We start from the raw sequence: 20,655 nt of genomic DNA on the forward strand, positions 1-20,655 counted from the left end.
AAGTTGAGGTCCAGAGTGAGAGAGTGGAAGACCTCCTTCCACTTGTTTCAACTCCTGCACAACTGAAATTGAACTTTAATGTTAGTAAGCCTTCACCAAGTTTCAAAATTTCAAACAAGCCTCGAAAACACTGCTGAAACAGACTCAAATCCGGACAGTCAAGACAAGGGGCTCTGGATATCTGTAAAGTTTTACCACAACTCAGCATCAAATGCCAGGAGCAAAGTGACAGGGCCCACGGTTCCACTGAGTTTAAGAAAATGTGTCCTGAGTGTCTGTGGCACAGGCTATTCTAGAGCAAGGAGGAACAGTCCCTGCTCAGCTCCAAAGGCACAGGAGTCCCTCTGCAAGAGGGACAAATTGGCAAAGGAGGGAATACAGTGTGCTCTGCTCCCACACTAGGAAGGCTCCCCCTGCCCACCCCCCTCCTCCAACACCCTGTAGCAATGCAAAGGAGCCCTGCTTTCCTCTAACTCTGAAGAACAGTTCTTTTTTGGGGGGAGGTGGTGGGGGAAAGACGTCTGAAGAGTCCCAGGTTGACCTTAGGTATATATTTTATCATTTCTGTCAATGCTTACTGATGCTACCTCTATTACTGAATTAGGCAATGAGAAGGACTATGGGGAGAAAAAAAATAAGAAGAGCACAGCCCATGCCCTTGAAAGAGAGAGAATGGAATAAGTGAGATAAAGTAGAAACCTCAGGAACTGTATAATCAAGTACATAAAAAAGAGCTGCCTTTTGTCCTCTGAGATGATTCCAGTTAACTGAGCAACAAGCCTTTCCTTTTATGGGATTGGATTTATGCCAATCCAACTCAATTCTCCCTGACCACCACTGAGACAGGGTTACAGACCATGCCTTGGAAGAAATGTACTGGAAAGGGAAATCACTGGTATAGAGAACAATCCCATGACCTTGCTTGAACAAGTGGAGCTAACAGATACGTATATGCAAAAAGGGCACAGCTGTACCAGGTGCAATCACAAAACTGGGTCAGCCCCACCTAGCTCTTTTGATCACAGCCACCCACTCAAGCGGACACAAGGTCACGGCTCTCCTGGAAAGCATGGGCCAGCTACCCTTGCCTTTGCAACAACGTTCTACCCTGTATGTTTGGGTATACATAAAGAGGCAGAGATGCCCTTTGTGGGGTCTGAGGTCCTTGCTCTCCACTTTCCACCTGCCATACATTCCAACAGCATTCTGTTCTTACCCGGCCTCCAAAATTCTCTTCATGTTTTCCAATGTTAAAAATGACATCTGCTCACTCTGAGTAATATATGCAGATGTATACTACACAGAAATACACAAGAACTAAGTCTGCCATCCAGAGACAACCACAATAATTCTGTGGTGATCCTGGGAAGCAACCACCCAGGCTCTCATTATCTGTGTGTGCACAAGCCCAGACTGAGAGAGACACCTTGATATCAAGAGGTCCCATGAGGTATACTGCTCTTCTGCAATTTGTTCCTTCCATTCAAATGTGTCATGGACACCCTTCCACTCCATAAAAACAGATATGAGTAAGAACATCATCAATATATCCCACTACACAAGCAGTCAGGTGTCTGAACACTCCCAACATCGGGGGTATTTTTCACCTAGTATTCCACAATTACATGCTCTACGTCAAATAACCCTTTCCCTAGGTCTAAAAACAGATATGAGTAAGAACATCATCAATATATCCCACTACACAAGCAGTCAGGTGTCTGAACACTCCCAACATCGGGGGTATTTATTTTTCACCTAATATTCCACAATTACATGCTCTACGTCAAATAACCCTTTCCCTAGGTCTCTAAAAGGAATCTCTAGAAGTGAAATTGCTAGGTCAAAGTGTCTGCATATTTTACACTGTAATGCATGCTGATAAACTGCCTAGCAGAGAAGCTTACCAATTTATATTATCAGTCTATGATGGTGCTTGCTCCCCCACCCAGCATTAATACTGCGTTTCATTGACCTTTTTAAAATCTTTATCCATCTAATAGATTAAAAAATGATCTCATTTTTATTTGCATTACTCTGATTCTTCCTTAAGTCAAACATCTTTCATATATTGATTGGTCCACTTTATTTTTCCTTTGGTATTTATTCACCCTTGTCTTTTTGTAGTAGTTCCTTCCATAAGATAAATACTGACTTTTCCACAGTTTTTCCACCTTGTCACCTGTCTTTCAACCTTGCTTAGTATGGGTTTTTTGCTATACATAACTACGTTTTTACATGGCTGGACTAAAGAATAGCCTTCCTGTGTTCCTGGCCTTTGGGTCAGGATTAGAACACTCCCAAATTAAAGAAGCCATTCTTAATTTTCCTCTAGTGCTGCTATGGCTGTACTTTCTACATTTAATTACTTGACCTACATGGAATTTATTTTAGTTTAAGAAGGAAAGATGATCTTCTCTTTAATTAATAATTATATATGTTATTACACAGAGTGGCTTCAAGGTAGAAGTGAACTTCACTGTCAGGGGACAGTTAAGACCTGGTCTGAATGAAATGAACTCATAAACCTTTAATATTAATCCTTTAATATTAAGAGGAAAATAAAAGAAGTACAGATTAAAAGCACAGACCACATAACTTGGGTTAGAGCAGCTAAGACTGCAACAGGAGGACGAGTGTTAAAGATCAAAGCTCAAACTGATGCAGAAACATCAAAAGCCATACCATTTGTCCTGGGAATTCTAAATAAACGGTTTGGGAAAGAAACAGAAACAAGAACAAGAGAGAAGGATCTTGTCCCAGCTGTCTCCTTCCTCTGCCAGGTCTCTAATCCCTAATCTTAAAACCATCCTGACAAGTGAGCTTGACCTTGAGCCAGGAAATCTAGCTTCCAACCTCACCTCTGGTTTACCTTGAAATTCTCCAAGCTAGCTGTAGAGTCCCTGTTCCTGGCAGCATGAGGACGCATCTGATCTCCCTGACAGTGCTCTGGGAGGTCTAACATCACCACCACTGCCGCCCTTCAAACAGTCTGGATGACAACTGACAGTGATTCTCCAGCATCATCTCTTGCTTCAACATTAGGCTATTCTGACAAGAACTTAGCACAAATTAATGAGTAGTAGTGTTCTCTGTGTTTCTATTGCTGACAACAGAGTTTACAAGCAGGTTAAACTGGATAGTTGACCTTGCTTAAGCAGGTGTTGAGAAAGTCTCATAACCTTTTCAGACTGCCTTCTTTCTACCTCTTCCAAAGACCAGACAACTCCAATGGAAAAAAACCAAAAACAAAAAAACTGCAGGCTAACTGTGTTTTCCACCTAGAAATCATTTTCCTGACCAAAACTGAAGAGGTATTTGGTACCTGCTAACAGACATCTTGTTTATAAGTAAACTTACCCTGTGTCTGTATTTCTGACACCATGTAAGGCAACAACACTAAGTCAGCATTCAAGAGCCAGCCCCAAACCCGATTTGCATGGAAACATTGCACCCAAAAACTTACCAAGCTGGGTAAAGGCCCCGGCATCAGGCCTTGCCTCAGGGATGGCAAGCCCCACCGAGGCAGCAGGAGTCTGTCTGTTCAGAACCAGCTTTTTTAAAGTGCATTATGTAGTATTTTATTTTGGGGTACACTGAGTCTTCATTACTGTGCTCATGCTTCGGTAGCTGCAACTCACGGCTTAGTTGCCCTGCAGGATGTGGGATCTTCCTGGAGCAGGGATCAAACCTATGTCTCCTGCACTGGTAAGCAGATTCCTAACCACTGGACCTCCGGGGAAGTCCCCAGAACCAACTTTTATTCTCATCAGTGCCAACTCCTTTCTCACTGATTTGCTTATGGTGATAATAGTCAGCCTTCATAATCCAAGAACTTGTGTTTGCATCTCAGCAAAGTAGTACTAGGTGTCAGTTCAACGGCTGAGTGCCAGGTCTCTTATCACCAATCTACTTCAGTGATTTATCAGAATCACATAAGCTATTATGTAAACTACAGCTGCACTATTATAAAGTGCTGTGGTCTCATCCCAGTCCTTTAAGGATGACCTCAAATCCAAATAGAAGCTGCCTTTCCCCTGTAACACCAATAAACAAATTCTAGGCCCTTCAAGATTCTCCAGAGCAATTTAACTTTATTTAGTAAACTAAGACTAAATGTTGAAAATCACATCTGACATGAAGCTTCTGGACAGTTTCTTACAGCTTCCAGCATTAAGGCCAGCATCATGCATCTCAACCTAACAGGGAAGCAGAAGACTGTTGATACAGCTCCTCGCTGAACCCTCCCCATCAAAACTGACCACAGAATACCCTTTCCACATTTGGAACTTTCAAAGGAATGCCTTACAGAACCAAAACAGAATCCCCATACATCCCAAACTCAATGACCAACATTGAACTACATAAACCATTCCTAACCAGTGTTAGGAAAAGGCTCTGTTTACAGTAAGAAATCACATCTCAGTACAAAAGTCAGGTTGCTGTTGTTGCTTAGTCACTCTGTTGTGCCTGACTTTTTGCAACCCTCATGGACTGTAGCCTGCCAGGCTCCTCTCTATCCATGGGATTTTCCAGGAAAGTATACTGGAGTGGATTGTCATTTCCTTCTCCAGCGGATTTCCCTGATCTAAGCATCGAACCTGCATCTCCTGCATTGCAGGTGAAGTCTTTACCGCTGAGCTATCTGGGAAGCCCGCAAGATTCAGATACATGTATATTTTAACAGAGTTAAAGAGGTCAAATATCTCAAAGGCCAGCAATGAACCGAGCTCTTCAACTGAAGATATGATCTTCTGGGCATCTGAACTTCCATTTTTGGACTTCACGATTCCTAAAAGCTCAACTCTCCACCTTTTCATATTCCTTCCACCTCATCTAATTACCAGACTGAAGAGCCAGCCCGCTTTCCAAAGGCTGCCCACTTCTCCACTACACACCGAGCAGTATATAATGAGGGTTGTTGGAGGCTCAAAGCAGGGCGAGGGCTGCTTAAGAGTAAATTGCCCATGGGTCTCAAAGCAATCCAATGGCACCCTGCCCAAAGTCAGCTTAGGGAGGGGAAACTCCACCACCATTAAATTGCAAATTGATGGATCATAAAATATGCCGCTTATGCTGAGGGCTGGCAAACTGATCTTTTGGTTTCCTCGAACCAAGCGGGAGGCCAAGAGAAAAACACAGTGGAGAGCTGGTCATAAGTATCTGGCAAAAGATAAACGGGCAAGAACATGAAAACAAAGCACACAAAAGGAAATAAATAATCTCTAAATCTCTTCTGACTAGAAGGTTCAGAGTCTGTAAAATGACAGCCTTCAATCCAGAAAAAATGTTCAGCCTCAGCAGCAACCAAATAAAATGCAAATGGAGTTCTAAGTAAGGTGGGTCATTCTGCACCAGTTATGTTAGCTTATTTTTTAAAAAATTAATGAAATCCAAAGCTGATGAGTCTTCTGGGAAACTGGAGCAATCATACATTACTGATGACAGAGTAAATTGGTACAGTCATCTTGGAAAGCAACTGGGCAATGCATTTCAAGAGCATGAAATTATTCAAACCTTTTGGTAAGGCTTCCCACAGCTAAGAATTTATCCTAAGGAAATAGTTCAAATGAAAAGCATTCCATGCATGAAGCTGCTCACTGCAGCATAAGTTTCAAAGCAAAAGAGAAAAAGTCAGGTAAAGATATAACAGTAGTTCGACACATCACAACCATCTGCAGAGTTTTTGAAAAACTTAACATTTGCCCTCTTGATAAATCAGTTGTCTAGTACTATGAGAATGGTTAAATACATGACATCAACCCAAAGGCATGGCAGGTAACCATTTTAAAGTCATATTTATGATAATGATGCTTAAATAGCCAACATATTTCCTAGATGAACCAGGAGAAGAACAAAGCTGTGGTGTTCATGTGCTTGTGTTTTGTTTTGTTTTTTAACAACATATGCATGTGGTAAAGCACTGTAATTTGATACCCCAAATAAAACTAGTGATTATCCTGCAATGGCAGCATTATCAATGCCTTATTTCTCCCAGGAGTGACCTTGCAGATGTCGCCTGCCCTTGATTTACCGTTTGAATGTATTATTCAATGGGGAAGGGTGATCAGGGCCCCCACTACTGTGATGGACCCTGGCACTGAGTCATAAGGATGCTGACAAACCCTGACACCCTTTAGGTGCCCAGCCCTCTCACAATCATCCTATCACACATGGAGAAGCAAACGCCTAAATGAAACGATTTGCCCAGGATCATAAAGATAAGAAGCCACGTTCACTGCCTAGTTCTTTCTCCAGGGAAGTGGAAGTGGGAAACTGGAACATATTTTAGACCAGAAACAAAGCTTAAACACTCAGCTTTATATGCAAAGCAATAGAGCCCACACAGGACCACAGCAGCACAAGGCCATGTCACTGCTGAGCCAACGACAGGACCACAACATATGGCCACTGTATGTCAGTGACAGGGTCACTGGACTCCTGCTGCCTTGGGCAGAAGTACAGTGCAAGGCAAAGGAGACATTTCACAAGGCGCCTCAGTCCTGAACTGCAAACCTTAAATAAACAGCAGCAGCCGAACTGCACACCCCTGTCTTGCCCTTCAGAGGCAAAGAGAATTAGTGCCTCAGCACTAACTTCAGACAACCTGGCCCACCAATGAAGCAGAATCCATGAAAACAAAGCCACAAATACATCTCCCATTTCCTGAACATGGTCTCTGATGCACCTAAAGATAATTCAAGATGTTTGCCTAATAGTGCATACCCAAAATCATCTATGCAAAACTCTGCAAATAATCTTCCGATACTCTACCCACCCCTTTAGGAGGGGAAAAGGCTTCTTGGGCTAGAGATCGCCTTCAGAACAATGGCTACACACCAGACTAGCACCTTGCTTCACCAGCACACTCATGCAAAGGGAGTTTTATCAGAAATTCTAATGCATCAGAGTAGCTTTTCTGTTTAAAATATAATGACGGAGATAAATGGCTAGCCACGATTTGGGGGAAATCCAAATGACAAGGACTTGAGATCTCTTTAAGTTGAGGATATACTGATTGTGAAGTTATCATGTTTAAGAGTGCCCCAGGTTCACTTGAAGGGTTTGATAAAACAGACAGCTGAACCCACTCTTAGAATTTCTGAGCCAGGAGGTCTGGGGCCCCAGCATCTGCCTTTCTAACAAGGTCCCAGGTGCTCTGCAGATTTCTGGACCAGGGACCACACTTTGAGAACCTTGGAAATTGAACAGTCATGACAGAGGCAGCGTCTACTGCTTAACACACCTGAGCTCCAATTATATACAGGCTCTAAATGTCAGTTAGTGTAGGTAGCCCTGGAGACTGGACCGGAAAGGTTAAAATAACTCACCCAGGGTCAGAATTAAGCAGGAAGGGAGGTCAGATCTGTCTCTCTCCAAAGCCTTGCCACAGAAGAGAGACGATCGCATTTCTCCACGCCTTTTTAGAAAATCGGACCAAGGCAAGAACACAAACCGAGGCTGGAGCAAGCCATTTGCCTACTGTGGGAAACCTCAAACTATATTCATTTAACTGAGTCCACCCATGGCAATGTAATCTCGTCCCTTCTTCAACCCGATAATTAAAGCAAAACAAAGAGGACCAGATGACAGAACCCCTTCAGTGACTCAATTAATCAGAATACAAAGTCGCCAATTACAGGCAGATCATAACTTTCATGTTCCGCCTCCTCATTTGGCAGTTTCTACAAGCACATTCTAGACCTCAGCCCTTTCCAACAGGGTCCCTACTCTCTCCTTCCACTGCTCACCTTTCACACTCACAGTTTCTCTCAGAGCAAGGAGGGGTTAAAATAAAGGGAAAGAAAAACCTGCTGAAGGCTGCCTGGGAGGAGATAGCAACACTAATTGCTCCCATTCTCTGGCTCCTTGTGAGGCAGATCGCAGGGGCCTGCATCTTCGGAGAAAGCTCTCGGATCTTCGCAGCAGCTCTCAGCAGAGCAACTCAAGTGCCCTTAATTGTTTATGTCCTTAATGCAGAGCCTCTTGAATGCATTCATTTTTAATAGCAGGCTTGAGTGTGGGGCCCATCAAAGAAGGACAAAGCAACTCTATTCACTGGTCCTCCTTCCTGCAATGACAGTTTTCTGATTTATTTGCAAATGACAAGCTTGGCAGGCCCCACTTGAGGGCTGCCCTCTTTTTTAAAAAAAAAAAAAAAAAAAAGAATTCAGTTGCATTTTCCAAGATGAAGTCGAGTCTGCAACGCTGTGTATTTGTGTAAATTCTTCCCCCTTCAGTTCCTTCTAATTAATGACTTAAATGTTTTGACCCAACTGTTGCCAAGCAGAGCATTTGGGCTTTAATTTGTCATTTTGGTAAAGATGCATCCTTGACAAAAGCATCGCAGCTGTTTCAGTGCCTAAACAGCACATTTCCATTATTTAGAAACCCTTGTTGCAGAGTTCAGAAAGTGCTGCTCACAAGAAATCGTTCTGACTCGTTCCACGATGGAAAAAGACAGCGTTCGGTGGTGTCAGAGGAAAATGTGCTCCGTTGTGCCACAAGAAGGGTTTCAAGACAAACTCCATGGGGTGAACCACGGAACACTGCCACAAATTAATCACCCATTGTTCTGGGAATGGAAAGAGAGCAAGCCTACACCTTTCACCCTCTTCACAGGGCTTAGTCGTTTAGGGAGCTCATGAGAAATGAGACAGTATCATACAATAGCAGGAAGATCAGTGGGAGGAAGAACCGGCTATACCATCATGGCATGAAGGCTAAAATTACAATTACAAAAATAAAATATGCCTATGTAAAGACAAAGACTGCACGAGAATATGCAAAAACTAGTAGCCTCTGAAAACTGGGTTTAAGAGAATGGTCTTGATTCAAAACTTGTAAAGTTACTTTCTTTGCAATAACACTTAAACTCTCTTTTTCATCGAGCAACCTTTTAGGCCTGTTTCGCTGTGGCTCAGTGGTGAAGAATCCGCCTGCCCATTTAAGAGACCAGGGTTCTATCCCTCGGTTGGGAAGATCCCCTGGTGAAGGAAAGGGTCCCAGTATTCTTGCCTGGGAAATCCTATAGACAGCAGAGCCTGGCAGGCTACAGTTCATGGAGTCACAAAGAGTTGGACATGACTTAGTGACTAAACAACAACAAACTCGTTTCTGGATGGTACTGGCTTCCAACAGTCTGCATCACTGTGCCCCTGCCCTCCATCATGATAAGGCAAACATCCAGTGCACACAACTATAAAGCACAATTTATCATCAGCTTTAGTATTTCTCATCATACCCCCTCCCCACATCTTATCTGGAGATCACTGGGTAGGTATGAATGTTTGCCTAAAAGGTTGGAATCTTCAGCCAATCTAGATGGTGGGAAAGGAATCTCCTGCCTGAAGGGACCATGAACAGTGGTTCCCTAATTTTATAAGCATGCTGCAGCTGAATGACACATGAAGGATGGCTGCCACCCTTGTTCCAGAGTAACTTCCTGGGAAAAAGCAGCTACTTCATCAAGAGGTCTACACCATCAAAGCCATGTGACATGCAGGAGAATGGCCCCAAGTTAGAGGGACACATGTGTGTGTATGCACTGGTAAGGCCATCCTTGAGTCCCAGACTCAAGTCTCAGGTGGAAAGCCCCATCTCTGGGCCTGACTCCTCACAGGTTGACTGCTGGAGAGGTGGTCCTTTGGGAAGGAAGACAAGGTTCCTGGCATTCCCAGTTGAAACCTGGGGCTCTCTTTTCCATCAACATCAGTGCCAAGAAACTCCAGAATGCAAGCTACCCCTAGAGTGGCCAGAGGATGAATCTGAAGGGAGGGGGCTCTACTGCAGACTGGGGTTGGGCTTCTGCCTCAGGACAGTCCTCTGCTGAACCTAGCAGTGCCAGAAAAGCATCAAAGTTTGAGGCGGGAAAAAAAAAAAAAGTGCACAGTGACGTCAAAAGTCAAGGAAAAAATTGCTTTCTCAAAAGCACCTTAGATCATAATTAAAATGAAATCTGGAAACTTTCCTGGTGGTCCAATAGTTAAGAATCCACCTGCCAATGCAAGGGACACAGGTTTGAGCCTTGATCTAGAAAGATTTCACATGCTGTGGAACTAAGTCCATGCACCACAACTAATGGGCCAGTGCTGTAGAGCCTGTGAGCCACAAGAGAGGCCTGTGCACTGCATCTAGAGAGTAGCCCCCGCTCACCACAACTAAAGGAAGCCCACTCAAAGCGACAAAGACCTAATGCAGCTGAAAATAAAGTATTAATTTACAAGAAATGAAATCTGATAGGCTGGTGAAAACTGTGTTCAAAGCATCACCTTTTGGAAAAACTTTTAAGTATTTATAAGATGGTAAGCACATCCTGTGGTCATGTATGGATGTGAGAGTTGGACTGTGAAGAAGGCTGAGTGCCGAAGAATTGATGCTTTTGAACTGTGGTGTTGGAGAAGACTCTTGAGAGTCCCTTGGACTGCAAGGAGATCCAACCAGTCCACTCTGAAGGAGATCAACCCTGGGATTTCTTTGGAAGGAATGATGCTAAAGTTGAAGCTCCAGTACTTTGGCCACCTCATGCGAAGAGTTGACTCATTGGAAAAGACTCTGATGCTGGGAGGGATTGGGGGCAGGAGGAGAAGGGGACGACCGAGGATGGATGGCATCACTGCCTCAATGGACGTGAGTCTGAGTGAATTCCGGGAGATGGTGATGGACAGGGAGGCCTGGCGTGCTGCGATTCATGGGGTCGCAAAGAGTCGGACACGACTGAGCGACTGAACTGAACTGAACTGAAGCACAAGGATCCCAGACTTCATTAGTACACTCAAGAGCCACAGGATATTAACTTGGCTATGCAGGTGGATGTAAAGAGAAACAGCATTTTAAACACAAATTAAGGGACTACCATGGTGGCCCAGAGGTTCAGACTCCCAATGTAGGAGGCCTGCCTGGGTCAATCCCTGGTTGAGGAACTAGATACCACATGCCACAGCTAAGACCCAGCACACATAGATAAATTCAAATTAATTCTTAAACAAAGCACCTGATCATCACATTGCATCACAATAAGATCCACAGAGAAATCTAAGCAGTAAGAGAAAAATAATCATCACTTCTCCAACATAACAATCAAGCTACTTTCAGTGGGAAAAAGTGTGCTGTCTGAAGATAATTTAGTCAGGGCTACATGGATTGACCACAAATATATATATAATTAAAAGTATTTAAAGAAAAGCCCCCTTATGCCCAGTCATATCACCTTGTAATTTGAAAATGACACATCAATGTTATGTGTTGTCTAACATTTACCAGGGAAGAATTAAACAAGAAGGGATGAAAGAATACTGAAAGAATACTGGATAATCCAAGTGAGAGCAATTTATAAACCAGGGGCCACCAGAAGTTACCACTCCTATCATTCACCAGTTATTTTACAAGTGGACAAATCAATTTTTTGTGCTAGTGTGTTTTTAGAAAGCATCCTAGATATTATTCCATTAATTATGTGGGTTCAAGACATGTCAATTCTTGTTTCCCAGAGCACAAGAAACCAAATTTAACCCACGTATTGTGTTACATGGGTCTGTACTCGCATGGTTCCCACAGGGCTGGGCTGGCTCAATAATGTTGAGCTTCTTCTGGAAGAACAGAATAGACTTCCTGCCATTTGGACTGTGAAACACAGTAATCCACCAGGGAATAAAGGTCAATGTTGCACTTTTGGTCATTACTGAATCATTTGAGATGATCTGCGGTGAGGATGAGAGGAAAATCGAAGGCTGTGAGAACGCTGCAAATGGCTTGACCTCAGACCAATTTCCATCTCCATCTGTCTAATAGACATGTGGATAAAAAGCCTCCCTCCTTCTGGGCTACTCTGCTGTTTTCAAATTCACCGCACAAGCCAGGAACCAGTTAAACAATACGTTAATAAGGGGAAATAACCTTCTAAGCCCCAGACTGACACTTACTCAGGTTTTAGGGCACCAGCTCAAGTTTGGAAAGCAATTTTCCAGTCTGCGAGCAGTACTGCAAAGGAGAAATTCTAACGAATATGGAGAATCGTCTGCAGTGCAGGCGCATGTGCCAAAAATCTCCTTATTTGTACATGCAAATATATGCATGCTCACACACCTCCACCCCCCCACCAAAAGACATCCACACGATTTCTATTGAGTCTGCTAACACAAAGGAGAACAGCAGTTCCAAAAACTGTGTGCTACTGAGGAATCTTTTTTCTTGCAAGTGTCCAATTAATGCTGCTTAATCATTATTAAAGCATTTCAACCATTAAAAACAAAATATTCCTGGGAACCTAGAGCCTACTTATCACTTAAGCCACGGAATAAATGTTAATACCCTGACTTTATGCTAATACTCCTTTTCCCTGGTTTGGTCAAGCTCCTTTGTGAAGGTAACGCTGGTCCATATGTAAGTTTAGGCCCCCACAGTATATCAATGTCAAACAACATCGTGTCAAGCTAAGATTCAATTCAGGTAAGTGCCACTGCCAAATTTTCTTGTTCCCAGACGGGCTTTAAGATTATTTTATTGCTTAAAATTTAATTTGTTCCAATTCGTGTCTCCATGACAACGTTGGCTAACCCTGCAAATCATTTGGGTAATTGGATATCTTATCTTTCTATTGCTCTCAAATCGAATGATTCTGCTAGAATTGTAACAGCCAATCAAATTTACAGTCCTCCTGAGTAATAGACTTGGAAAAGTAGCCACATTCATCTCCTCTTTACAGCCATATTAACCAGTATGCGACAAACAGTAGAATCTAGTCTTCAAACTATACTCCAAACTCTAAGTGATGTCAATACTAATATCCTCACTGTGCAAAGTCTACCCAAAAGCCCCTTCCCTTTTATACTATTTTAATTTGCAAAGCAACAGTTGGTACCCATTCCATATAAATCTTGAGCATTTTCAGCATTTTGAGGGAAACCAAAGAGTTTACCAGAAAAAGTAATAATAAAATAAAAATCTCAACTTTTGGTGGATACTTGACCTTGTGATAAAATCATGACCTAAACAATGGCTGCACAAGAGGATGGCAATATACCACCAGTGATCTGTCTGGGGCTCTTTCAGGTGGGTAAGCCACATCTGATACTGTACATTATAAAAAGTAAGAATGAACACAGATTTAGCAACCAGTTCAAAAATCTCTGTATCCCTAGAGAAATCTAGTCGAAATGTGACACCCCTTTAATTTCATTTAATTCATGAATTCACAACAGTCACAGCATTCAGAATAATCAATTATGAAATAGAGATTTTTTGTTAAGATTCAAAAGTCAGCCGCTTTTGAGTTAGTGGTATGATTTTGGCCTTTGGTGAGCTAAAAAGGACAGGAGTTGGACACATTTCAATGGTCCAGTTCCAATCTTCTCAGGAGCTGTACAAGGATACTGGCCCCGAGGGAGCTTAGAGCCCAGCCATTGTAAGAGGGCCATCCAGCTTACCAAAGGAAAAGGCTCCATAACCCAGACCAACCAGCAGGCCGAGGGGTTGTCAAGAACTTTATGCTTTGCCTATGGACACTCAGAGGACTTTAGGACTTGAGCTAAACACAGAGCCACAGTGTGGGGCATCTCAGCACACTGAAGTCAGTGGCAGCAGGGGTTTTAAGCAAGTGTGAGAGCAGGCACTGGCACAATTGTCCAGGTGTGCCCTCTTTTAACCCAAATACTTACAAAAAGTTGCTACTGCTTCATGCCTGGCAATAAGAGTCAACAGTCTAAACTTCCAGTCCATTCAGTCCCAATGGCCCTGCTTTTCTCTCCCTCCTGTGGGTTTTGTGTGTGTGTGTGCTTTCCTGCTTCCTCAAATACTAGCACTTAAGTAGCAATAGTGAACTGACAGTCTACAAAACTCTCAAGCCCATGGGGTACGTGGAAAATACTGCAACACATCTGCTCAAACTTTTGCACGCAGTTCAGAATTTTCATAGCCAAAGAAAACTATACATATCAATTTACATTCCCACCAACAGTGTAAGAAGGTTCCCTTTTCTCCGCTTTCTCTCCAGCAATTTTGTTTATAGATTTTTTAATGATGGCCATTCTGACTGGTGTGAGATGACACCTCATTGCACTTTTCTGATCTGCATCTCTCTAACAATGAGTGGTGTTTGTTGCTACATATCTGTCAGTGATGTCGACTGCTACATATTTTCAGGCGTTTTTTGGCCCTCTGTATGTCTTTTCTGGAGAAATGTCTGTTCAAGTCTTTTGCCCACTTTTTGACTGGGTTGTGTGTTTTTCTGGTATTGCACTGCATGAGTTCCTTATATATTTTGGAGATTAATCCTTTGTCAGTTGTTTCACTGACAGTCCTAAATGAGGTGGATGAACCTAGAGCCTATTACACAGGGTGAAGTCAAAAAGAGAAACACAAACACTGCTTATTAATGCATGCATATGCAATCTAGAAAGATGGTACTGATGATTCTATTTGCAGGGCAGCAATGGAGACACAGACACAGAGAACAGGCTGTGGACACAGTGGGGAAAGGAGAGGGTGGGACAAATTGAAAGAACAGCACGGAAACATATATATTACCATATGTAAAACAGACAGCAAGTGGGAGTTTGCTGTGTGACACTGCGAGCTCAACCCAGTGCTTTGTGACAACCTAGAGGGGTGGGATGGGGACGTAGACTGGGTTGGGAGGGGCGGTTCAGGAGCGAAGGAACATATGTATAACTGTGGCTGATTCAGGCTGAGCTGGCAAACTGGACGGAGAAGGCAATGGCAACCCACTCCAGTACTCTTGCCGGGAAGGTCCCATGGATGGAGGAGTCTGGTAGGCTGCAGTCCACAGGATTGCTAGGAGTCGGACACGACTTCACTTTCACTTTTCACTTTCATGCATTGGAGAAGGAAATGGCAACCCACTCCAGTCTTCTTGCCTGGAGAATCCCAGGGACGGGAGAGCCGGGTGGGCTGCCGTCTATGGGGTTGCACAGAGTCGGACAAGACTGAAGCGACTGAGCAGCAGTAGCAGCATGGCAGAAACCAACACAATATTGTAAAGCAATTATCCTTCAGTAAAAAAAACCAAAAACCTGTATCTGTGTATACGTCATCAAGACACACGTTTTTTTTCTCCCTTTCTCCAACAAAGCAACAACTGTCTTTAATTCATCCACACACCTTTTTTTTTCCCAGGATAATAAAATTCTCTTCCAATTCAAAATCTGATTTTCAATGTTACATCAAAAAGAAAAAATAAAATAAAATAGGAAACACATCTCCCACCCTTTATTCTGCCAGAACTCACTTCAATAAAAATGAACCAATCTGTTCTCTGTTGTTCACCCATCCCCTTAAATGAAAAAACTCAACACAAAACTATTCTCACTGGTAGCTGTATTAACTACTTAACCCTGCTGCCTTCCAAGGGCACATTTTGCTATTTGACTTAAATAAGGCATCTTAATTCCTCTAGACCACATATGTGTGCATGTGTACATATGTGTATGCTCAGTTGTGTTCGACTCTTTTCAACCCTACAGACTGTAACCTGCCAGGCTCCTCTGTCCATGGGATTTTCCTGGCAAGAATACTGGAGTGTGTTGCCATTTCCTCCTCCAGGGGATCTTCCCGACCCAAGGATCAAACGCTCATCTCCTACATCTCCTGGACTCCAGGTGGATTCTTTTACCACTGAGCCACCATGGAGGCTGCCAACAGGAGATTAAAAAAAGAGAGGAAAAAAAATGTCCTTTTGAACCTACAGATAAATGCTCCTAATCTTAAAAGTAAACAAACAATAAAAACTTTGAGGGGAAATACTGGAAAGCAAACAGTTCAGATGCAGGAAGGAAGGAAACTGGACTTGAAAAACAATAGGGAGCATGGCCGAGAATTCCAAATACAGTGTACAGTTTAAAAGGAATCAATAATAGAGTCAATAACAGATTCTGAGAACAGCTGTCCTGAGACTGCCCAAGTACAGGCTCCTGCACACAGAAACTCGCTCAATCCTGATAACTACCCTATACAGTAGGTGCTACTGTCATCCCCTAACCTTCTTGCCTGGTTTTTCCCTTTGCAAGGAGGGATAATTAATATCCAAGGGAGGCTGGAACCGTTTCAGAGAACTCCTAGGTGCCTTAGTGGTAAAGAATTCACCTGCAATGCAGGAGACAAGGGTTTGATCCTCGGGTCAGAAGATCCCTTGGAGAAGGAAATGGCTACCCACTCCAGTACTCTTGCCTGGGAAATCTCATGAACAGAGTATCTGGCAGTATACAATCCATGGAGTTGCAAAAGGAGTCAGCCATGACTTAGTGACTCAATAATAACCTACTGTACAATTTCTAGGGCACATGGAGCTCAATACATGGAGCTAAGAATACTCTCATGTCCCAAATAAGCTTACTCCTGGTGGCCCAGTAGTAAAGAATCTGCCTGCCAATGCAAGAGACACAGGTTCGAACCCCTGAGTTGGGAAGATCCCTGGGAGAAGGAAATGGCAACCCACTCCAGTATTCTGCCTGGGAAATCCCATAGACAGAGGAGCCAGGAAGGATACAGTCCATGGGGTTTCAAAGAGTATGACATGACTTAGCAACTAAACAGTAACAACAATAATAAACCCAAGAAGCTGACTTTTGAAAGCCAAAGTGCTCAAACAGACGAGTGTCTGAGAACTGAGTGGGCACCTGTAGCTGCAGGTTGCATGGGGACCAGACGCCCTTCCTCCATCCCAGGGGCCCAACCATTTTTCTCTCCATACCAGACCAAGATGCAGATCAATGTTTAAGACTCCCTTTCCTAAACCAAAAGCAACCTTTTTATTTACACTCACTAATCCATAGAAGCCTTTCAAATGGCACAAATAAAGGCAGCTGCATTTTGTTCTCTAAATCAATTTTCTCCCCAGCCATCAACTAGATGTTCCTGCACAGAGAAAGAACAGCCCTTCCCTTCTAATTCAAAAATCCATACTGCCATTGCCCTTGCAAACTGCTAAACAAGCAGTATCGGCAAGTCACTTGTGTTCTGTAATATATTTACTGCAAATCCCAGTGGCTCACCTCCTAATGCAGTTTTTTATCATGTCTGTGTCAATACACTGGCCAGTCACCCTACTTGTAAGAGGCTCTGCTCAGCTATTTGCTCAAGGCATCAAGAGGGCACAGAGGACAAAGGCTGTGCTCCTAGAGGCCCCAGCGATGGAGAGCCTGCTCCTCATGCCAGGATCCTCAAAGAGGTTTTGGTCTCTGGCAATTCACATCCTAATACCACCCACAGCATCTGAGAGGCCACCTTATATTCTCCATCACAAGAGCTTCCATTCACACAAAGTTCAAAATCAGAGTCCTAATCAGAGTTCTTCCCAGTTTCCTACCTATCAACACTAAAGCTGTCCCCCTGGTGAATTTGCCGATCACATCTGAAAGGTGCATTATCAAGCACCAAAAGGGGAAGGGGAATCTGGCTTTTTTAAGTACAAACCTCTGCTTTCAGATGAGAGCATAAGAGCAAGCACCCTAACACCAAATAATGATGGATCATCTAATACAATCACGCCAAAAACACGAAGGGCAAGTTAGAAGGAAAATGTTACAAAATGCGACAAACACCTATTCAGATGGAATTCTTAAGAACTGGAGAAACTCCCCTTCCATGTGCATCAGCCTCAAAGGTTGCTAAAGAAAGACTTGAATTATCTATTTATCTTTCAAGGTGAGAAGGCAAGTGCTCTATGCAAGATATGGGACAGGCAGAGATATTACAAAAATGCTACTTTACAGACTCCTGGGATCAAATAGGTGGGTATAATACAGGGTGTTCACTTTACATTTCTTTCTCCTTTTCTGTATATTTGAAACTCTTCATAGTAAAATGTTTGGGGTGGGGGGATGAACTCTGTAAAGACAGGTAAATCACGCCCATGCTCAGTCGGGTCTGACTCTCTGCAACCCCATGGACTGTAGCCCACCAGGCTCCTCTGTCCACGCAATTTTTCAGGCAAGAATACTGGAGTGGGTTGTCATTTCCTTCTCCAGGGAATCTTCCCGACTCAGGGATCAAACCCATGTCTCCTGCATTAGCAAGTGGGTTCTTTACCACTGAGCCACCTGGGAAACCACCTGGGAAGCCTCTATAAGTAAATAATCAATAGTATAATTATTAGGAAACCTGGTAACTAAATCAAGTCTAATGCCCTGGGAGAAGCTTGTAATGCAACTTATCCGCAGCTCTGTTGGTGGCTGTGGTCATCCTTAGGAGATAAATGGTGGTTCCCAGGGCAGTAGTGCATGCACACACTCAATTCACATGGAAACCCAGACCTCAGAAACATACTACTTCTGTTTCCTCTCTTTTTATCTTTTTACTACAAACTGAAATATATTACTCTAATTAAACTTCCCTGAGTAGCCTATGTAGATATTTGACTATAAATCATTTTTCCAAAACAAAAACAACTGAGAAGTGGTTGGATGAGATCAGAACTGTAATCCTACAAAACATCTAGGGAAACCAAACAGATTTCACTCTTAATTTTATCATAAGGACTCACACTGGTACTCTAGAGTCAAGTTTTTAATCTAGATTCCATGGACTTGCTGATGGATCTTAAGATGTCCACAAAGAGCCAAAATTGTCTGGCAAAGCTACATGTGTATTAAAATGCATATGGTTTTTTGCCATGCAGGTTTTACCTGATTTTCATATGGGTTCAGGATCCAAAATAGTTGCTCTACCTGCTCTGAGGGGCACAATAAATGCTACTTAAATGCTACTCAGGGATTTTCCTGGTGGTCCAGTGGCTAAGACGCCACAATCCTAATGCAGGGGGCCTGTGTTCAATTCTTGGTTGAGGAACCAAATCCCACATGCCACAACTAAAGATCCCACACACTGCATTAAAAAAAAAAGAAAAAAGATCCTGTGTGCCACAACTAAGACTTGGCACAGCCAAATACATAAATAAATACTTTTTTTTTTTTTTTTAATTTTTAAATGCCTACTCAGACTCACTGGGAAAGATGCAAATCTCAAACTCAAACCTCAAGCAGACTGCAGCATAGCTGAAGTAACACAAAAAGGCACATGAAAACATTACTACAAAAATCAGAGCAAAAATAAGTGATGTGACAGCCTCCTGTTGGGAGCAGCCCTGGAAGGCCTTGAAGTAAAAAGGTAGTATTGGTATGTGAACTGGATCTTGAAGGATACTGAAGAAGGCCATGTGAACTTTGACAAAAAAGCCTGGACATTTAAGAAAACAGAAAAACACAAAGCATGTTTTAGGTATGAAGAAGGGACCCATCTGGCTGGATTAAATGACCTGGAGGGAAGAGGATGGAGGTGACAAGGTAAGACTGGCAGGGACAGTGACCAGAGGCAGACACAGAGGCTGTGAGTGATGGGCAAAAGTCAACCACCAGAGTGGGAAGTCAAAATTAGAAAAACCAGGCATACCGAAGAGATGAAAAGACCCAAGCCTCTCATTCACTGCCTTAAAGATGCTCCCTTCCAGGATGAGCATTCCAAGACTGTTTACAACGTGGGTTAATGTTGACCGTGGAGTCAGGGTGCCCCAAGGGCCGCACCGGACAAGCCAACAGAGAGCACCAAGACTGTGAGAAGTTCGATGTTAACCCCTCCAATTAAAATTCCCATTTATTATACATGTATACAACAATCAGTATAGTAACATATTTACCGAACTTACCAATTCATAAGTAAACAAGTCTGGGAATATATTTTTAAACTTTTTACCGGCAGGCTGTACAAAGCTAGTTAGATCACTAAAGACAGTACTATCAAGCCCAGCCTAGAGAATTTCCTGGAAGTCCAATGGTTACAATTCCATGCTTTCACTGCTGCAGGTGCAGGGTCAATCCCTGGTTGGGGTATTAAGATTCCTCAGGCCATGCAGCAGAGGGGAAAAGAGAAAAAACAAACCCAGCCTAGTACCATGTGTATTTATTTCAGTGGTTTAACAAGTAGCATGATTTGGACAAACTAGTTCAAATGTACCTATATTCTCAAAGACAACTGATTCCACTATCTACTGAAAATCGGTACACTACCCTTTTCAGCATGCACAGCAATGCACACCCACCACACTTAATGGCAATTTTTCCTCTCTTTGGCAAGTGGAAAAGCTGATTCAGCGAACAGAATTCTTCTGGTCTGATTTTCCTTATACTCAAAATAGCCTTCACCCTTCCCTTTTCCGGCAAACATATTTTGTGGTAAAAGAATGACCAAGAGGCAAATAATGCTATTAGAAAAACTAGAAAAATGTGTTTGTTATATCTAGCATGAAAACATGGTGAGTGGGATGAAGGTACACAATACTCTCATGGTTATGACTGTTACACTGCCTTAAAGTAGACAAACAGAATTAAAAATTTACTAGGTACCAAAAATTGAAATGTAAAATAATGAAATACAGACTTGTTTGAAATCACAGGTGAGTTGGTAAAACTTTGTGACAACATTTCTTGTAGTTTCACAAAAAGCATTATGGTGACTGGGTGATCTATAAACTGAACAGTTCTGTAATCACTGTGGTCTTGCAAACAATTTTAGAAAACATTTTTTTTTCTTTAGCCAAGTGAATTGTAATACAGGAATCTCTTAATCAGGGGCTCATGCCTACACACACACACACACACACACACTCTCTCTCTCTCTCTCTCTCTCTCTCTCTCTCTCTCTCTCTCTCTC

The 20,655-nt window shown here is 42.8% G+C and overlaps 1 protein-coding gene across 2 annotated transcripts in view; it reads right to left on the minus strand.

Annotated features, from left to right (window-relative positions):
* The window catches only part of LOC120876872 (transducin-like enhancer protein 1), a 91,610-nt gene that overhangs the window by 62,562 nt on the left and 8,393 nt on the right, over positions 1 to 20,655 (minus strand). The gene's annotated exons all lie outside the window — the stretch shown is intronic.

The sequence above is a fragment of the Oryx dammah genome, unplaced genomic scaffold (genome assembly GCF_014754425.2).
Source record: "Oryx dammah isolate SB20612 unplaced genomic scaffold, SCBI_Odam_1.1 HiC_scaffold_1, whole genome shotgun sequence".
Classification (NCBI taxonomy): domain Eukaryota; kingdom Metazoa; phylum Chordata; class Mammalia; order Artiodactyla; family Bovidae; genus Oryx; species Oryx dammah.